Raw genomic sequence first — 6,729 nt, forward strand, 5'->3', positions numbered from 1 at the left:
TCGTCCTCTTTAATCATTATTACTTATTTTATTATAAAAACGGCAGTTTTAATTTTATTTTCCTAATTTAACTAAAGAAGATTGACTAAGTTTTTAAGTTACTTGGAAAATTGCAACACGGTAGGAACTTGATATGGAGGAAGATCCCTCAAGCCTGAACAATAGTTAGGTCTTAGGTTCAGCAAAATTTCTGATAGGAATGCTCCTTTTTTTTCTTTTTTATCTTTACACAAACAAGTTGAGTTCTAATGCACCTGTTCGGGCGATTACTTTTTAACAGTTAAAATTTTGTGATGAATAGTCTCGGTTTCAGCAAGAATAATTCATATGAAAACTCCCTGAACTGCATTTCCCTGAGAATAAATATCCGTAAAAATGATTAGTGTAGAACTACTATTTTTTCTCCTTTCATCCTGAGACGGTCGAGGAGAAAAATCTGTACAAATTCATTCTGGATTTTGTGGAAACTTAATGCTAATTGTAATCTGTGTATTTATTCTGACGGTAATTCACACTGTGAATGATAAACGGTATTAAGAATAATATATATAATTGAAACTATACTAAAAAGGTTTATTGTAGCATAATACCCTCATTAATTTTATATTTTGCAGTAGTTATTCATCGCAACAGCATCTTATTCCTATTCATTTCTCCCACAGATGTGAACGTCTTCCAAAGGTAAGTGTGTTATACTTGCTGCATTTTGTGGTGGAATTGTGATTTGCCACAGCTACCATAGGTTACATCATCGTCGAAAAGTGAACAGTATTTTTAGTCAGACATTGTCGAATTGAGTTAATTCATTATCGTATTATGCGATTTATGAAACAAGAAACTTCATAAGCAAGGCATATATAAATGCGAATAAGGAATGATTTTAAAGTAGTTGAGCTGATCAGAATGTTTAGTTATATTGTATTGTGTCTCGATTTTATTTCAAACCTTATGGTATTTAGGCTTTGGAATATTCTTGTTATATCGTGGCACATCTGGGAGATATTATTTGGCTTATGTGCTCTATACTTTGATTTGTTTTAATTTAATTTTTTTTACAATTTTTGCCATTATGCGTGAATTTTCTATAATTTTTAGATGTGTACATACATACCCGTATGTACAGACGGCCAACGAAGAATTGGCGTAGTTTCTTAAATTCATTGTTCGTCATGGAAATATTGCCATATGCAGGTGCTAGATTATTTACTTAACAATGAATAAAATTTCCTTTCAAAGGTGATATACTTGAAATAAATTACATTAGAATTGAGTAGACTTATTCAACGTGTTAAAGATAATTATTTTGCAAAGTAAAGAAAATATATACCGATGGGTCCCGATTTCTAATTTTATTCTCGACTCTAGCTTCGTGACAGCATACCGAAGGATTTTGAAGTTGGCTTTGCTGCCGCTCGAGTCCTGACTCAACGTATCGTACTGCACTGGGGTGTTGTCATTTCGTCTCCTTCAGCCGATAAATAATACATCAAGGCGTTAACATTCCTTGAAAACGATGTTTATTTAAACTAATTTTGTCCTTTGATCAATAAAATCATTTGCATGACACATTTAGTGGGCCTAAATTGGACTTCTGATTTTCCCACATGATTACCCTAGGGCTATTTTCAGCAGCATACTCTATCGGATACGAAATACTAATGAATATTTGAATCGACAATATTATATATATATATATATATATATATATATATATATATATATATATATAATATATATATATATATATATATATATATATATATATATATATATATATATAAAAGTCATATCACATTACCGTGATTCATATACATACATCGAGCTACAATGTCCTTTAATAGCTAATTCGCTCTACCTCGGAATTAATATATTTTCATATATGCTTAACCGAAGGGGAATTTTTTCTCGATAATAGATTTACCTGTACCTGGGCGCGAACGCTGGAGACATTCAAATCCAGGTAGGGTGGCAGAGCTTCACTGACGTTCCTGGATTTGAATGTCTCCTGCGTTCGCGCCCAGGTAAAGGTAAATCTATTATCGAGAAAAAATTCCCCTTCGGTTAAGCATATATGAAAATATATTAATTCCGAGGTAGAGCGAATTAGATATTAAAGGACATTGTAGCTCCATATATATTAATCTGCTTTATTTGATTATTCCCGTTATTTTTTTTATGAGCCATGTTCGCCTTTCTTCTTATCCTTTTCATAATTGCTTAACATAATTAACTCAGACCTTATTCAGTCTTATTTTTTATCGAATTCCTTGCATATCATCCTGTTTCATTTGGACACGTTGGAAAGCTGTGGGAGTCAAAACTGACGAATACATTAATAAAGGCTTACTTTCATTAAAGCTTTCATAGGTTGCTCAAAATAGAAATTAATTCAAATTAGTTTCACATGTATACCTAGACCTACTAACATAAGCATATTATAAGTAGCTGAAAGGATAAGAAATATGAAAGGTGACGTTCTCGTTTAAGTCTGTTTCATATGTTTTTTTTTTTTCCAAGTAAACAAAAACCCTACGTGGCTTTAATCCAAGGGATTACTTAACTTTTGACGGCTAATAGCAGGGTGTAACACGAGTGAATGCACATATTTTGGGGAATGAAAGATATAGTTTCTTTGAACAAAAAATATTTTATAAACCTGAGATGGAGAAGAGAGCGGAGGTGGCGTATAGGAATGGTGGAAGGATTAGGCTTATGTTAATAAAGTATCTCCCAATAAAATATATTCTTTAGGTTTTGATGAAAAAAAATGCATGCATCATTGAAACTGTTTCCCTCCCTATCCGTGGTATTCACTGGCCACCGATAACAAACAAAACAAAAAGAGTAAGCCTAACTGAATCTCTTATCCATCAAAGATAAGTTTGCTTATTCATTTGACAACTATCAAAGATTTCAAGTGTAGATTTAAAAACCTCTTCCTTTCCATCTAAAGTATTCATCAGACACCAGTCATAAGCGTAGAGCTAGTCATGATTCCTGGTTCAGCAATGTCGTGACGAGGCACTAGAATTCAAAATTCACAAATGAATGTTGCTCTCTTGTGGTGCTTCGAGGTGTTCCACCTCTAGGCCCATGTTCTAAATTTTGCCGTTCTTTAAACAATTTGATTTTTCTATGTATGATTCTCTCCGGTTTATTAAGGTGTCTTGATATCTCTCCAACAGGAACTTGCACCGAATGCAGTGCAATAATTGTCTCGCTCATCGAGGGATGTTTCATAGACCGATAAATGACACATTGACATTAGATTCCCGTGCACATAACATCAAAAGTAATAGAGTGAGGTCGCCTGGTTCACACTGTGAGGATATGGTTTTTTTTTTCTTTTTGCTTTTAAATTTGATAGCATTTTGTGAGATTCCAATGTTTTCTGTAAAATTTAACAAATGGAAAAGTTCAACTACCTTCAACTTAATATTGAAATGATAATTTAAGGACTATGTTTATGCGATACTACTAGTGATAGGTGTCTCCTATCTATTTGGTAATGTATATCTATGGTTGTGATATGACGTTTTTTATCACTTCGTCTCGTTCACGTCAATTTTGCTATATGGAAAATAGATTTACACAATAACATAACATAATGTTCTAAAGATATCAGTGACTGTTTTTAACGTCATTACATATGATTTCTTCCATCTTTGAAAAGAAAAATAGATAAATAAGGCATGAATCGTGCGTCAGGCAGGTGAACGAAAAATTATGAAACTCTGCCAAGAGTTTTTTTGGCCGACAGTACATATATTATTTACACACACAGCAAAAAGGATAGACGGTATTTAATGGAATCTATGTAGCGCTCTTTTCGAATTACTTCGTTAGCATAGGCTGACCTTAGCTTGATGGGAACTCCTTAATTTATCTGCATTATATTATATATATAATATATATATATATATATATATATATATATATATATATATATATATATATATATATTATATTTGAGTGTATGTGTGTGCGTTTTTTCTTTTAGATGATAGTAATAACTAATGAGGTTATTTTGATAGAGCAGATCGTCTAAATACTGTTATTGAGCATGAGATGTATTTTGTTACCATTTTATAGGTTAAAATTGTCGATTTTTCTAACATTTTTCGGTGTCGATGACCTTTGTTGTTGTGACACCAGATAATTTGATTAAGTCATTCAGTCAGAATGAGAAACCATTGAGCTTTCATATGAATACAGATACTGACCGATGTGAATATTGATGCCACTTGTTCTTACCTCTGCTAAAGAATGAGTTTTTACCTTTACATTTCACTTTGCATAACTTTCCTAAGAAAAGTTAAACATTTCGATGTTTCATCGACAATGTTTCCGGAAAATGTCTGAATATGCAGCAGCAAGGAGAAATGGTGCCATGTTAAACCTAATTTTTAATGTGTATTCTGAAAACATTGATTAAACCTAGCCTTACCATGAGTCGACGGGAACTTCTTCCCGTACTCCGAAAGTGTATTTAATCTGTAATTTTTTTTTTTTTTTTTTTTTAGTAGGATTAAGACACTAATAGTTTGAAAGGATTGGGACTAAAGGTTGTTCATTTTGTGCTCTGAATTTAATTCGCTACAATTTTTGAAAGATGCTACTTCTCAGTAACTTTCTTGTTGCGACTGTCAGTTAGAACTTGCTTTGGAGGGCATATCATGAATCCCGAAGCAGATAAATGCCCGAGATCGGAATGTACCTAAAATGGTCAGACAATCAGTCAGCCAACGCATAAGTGGATTAAAGCCTTAGAAAACTCATTAAGCCCTTAAGTAGTTTATCTCGGGCTTCTCCCATCCCTTCAGTAAAGGTGTAGCCTCATTACTCGTTAAAGATGTATCGTGTCCTCCTTGCCTTTGGAGTTTGCTTGATCAAGAAGGTAATGTTTCATTAATTTCTGGGAATTTTCTCCCTGCTTCATATTTCTGATCTTTAGATGAGACGTTCCTTCTTAAGGTTCACTTGCACCTTCTGTAACCTAACAGGAATAGTTATTGCAGAAGATTTTATCACCAGGTGTTGACTTGAAGATAATTTTGTTCAGTTTAGTTGACCATAAACGTTTCAAGCTGATGAAAGTTCCAGATGGAGGATTTCGTGTCCAAGCATTTAATGACGGAGGAAGTTTTGAATTTCATTAAATGACGGACGAAGTTTAAATTTAATTTAATGACGGAAGAAGTTTTGAATTTCAAAGCTGCCTCATGTCAATAAATTTCATATGTTTTTAGTGGCAAGAAAAAGCTGGATGAAACGTATGAGAGATAAATTGATTGAAATGGGGTCTTCTTTATTATTAAAATTTGCTTGCTGTTGTGAGAATAGCTGATAATGAAAGGTCTTACATATTTTTCTGAGTTGGGGAGTGTTCGTCCGTATTATCCATACATGGGATTAATATTTCGGTTAAAACTGCCTTAGGGGAATAGTGCCGTCAGTGCACCTTACGTGGTGCACTGTGGGCATTGCTAAAGGTTTTTTTGCAGCACCCCATCGACCCCCAGCTGTAACCTCTTTCATTCCTTGTGCAGTACCTCCGTTCAAATTCTCTTTCTTCCATCTGACTTTCCACCCTCTCTAACAATTGTTTCATAGTGCAACTGCGACGTTTTCCTCCTGTTACACTTTTCAAGTCTTCTTACTGTCAGTTTCCGTTTCAGCGCTGATTGACCTCATAGGTCCCAGCGTTTAACCTTTGGCCTAAAATTTGTATTCCGATGTGCTGGTAACAGAGATGATGAGGGCCTACTTACTCAGTGCAAAACTTGCTGCTCAGAAAGATGTTGGCAAAAACTGAATGATCTGCCATGTTATCTGAACTACACTGATGATATTGCTATTGGTCCTTTTTCAAGCTCTTTTGCATTTCTATATAGCGTAGCCTGATCGCCTTGGGTGAGAAATGTTACACATTTCTTATATTGAAGCCGGGTATTTTCTATTTACCCGTGATGTCTTTTTTTTACTTTAATTTTGTTAAAGTAACAAAGTACTCAGGTTATTCAATAATAATAAAGTGTATTGGGCGTTTTCACCCGAATAACTGTAGGAACAATGCTATCGTATTATAAGAATTAAAGAACCATGTTGTAGTTTGCATAAACTACAACATGGCATCTATTCATGACCTTAGTATCACCCATGGTTTTCTTACTTGGGCCGTGGTTACATTGCATATTTTGTTTCGCTTCCAGCTCGTAACTTCCGTAGCTGGCATCCTTTCCTGACCTCTTAAAAACTATTTTGAATTCTGTTGTAGGAATGATGTTTTTTCCAGTATACTTTTAGACAACTTGCATTCCTCTCTTTATTCACTGCTTATGTCAACGGAAGCACAATGTTGCTCTTCCAATCGATCCTCGAGTAGTTTTTCCAATGAAGCGGGAATGCTGTATACTTCATCATCATAGAGCCTTCACCTCTAGAGAGAATGGGGCAACATTTTCCACCACGTTCGTCTGAAAACCGCGTAATTTGAAGGTAAATCCATTATGTGCGCCACATTTCCACAGTATCAGCTGATATTTGTACCCTCACGGAAAGCTAATTAGCACCAGCAGTGGCACTGACAAGTAACGAAACACTTACATTCCATCATCTTTTCCAGTATATTTAGCTACAGGTTTCTCCGATATCTGCTCCTTCCTCCCAAGGCTTAGGGAATATGCTCGTTTTTTGCCAACTTAAGTTATTCTGAAGGCAATCCACATC

This window comes from Macrobrachium nipponense, chromosome 1, assembly GCF_015104395.2.
Source record: "Macrobrachium nipponense isolate FS-2020 chromosome 1, ASM1510439v2, whole genome shotgun sequence".
In the NCBI taxonomy this organism is placed as follows: domain Eukaryota; kingdom Metazoa; phylum Arthropoda; class Malacostraca; order Decapoda; family Palaemonidae; genus Macrobrachium; species Macrobrachium nipponense.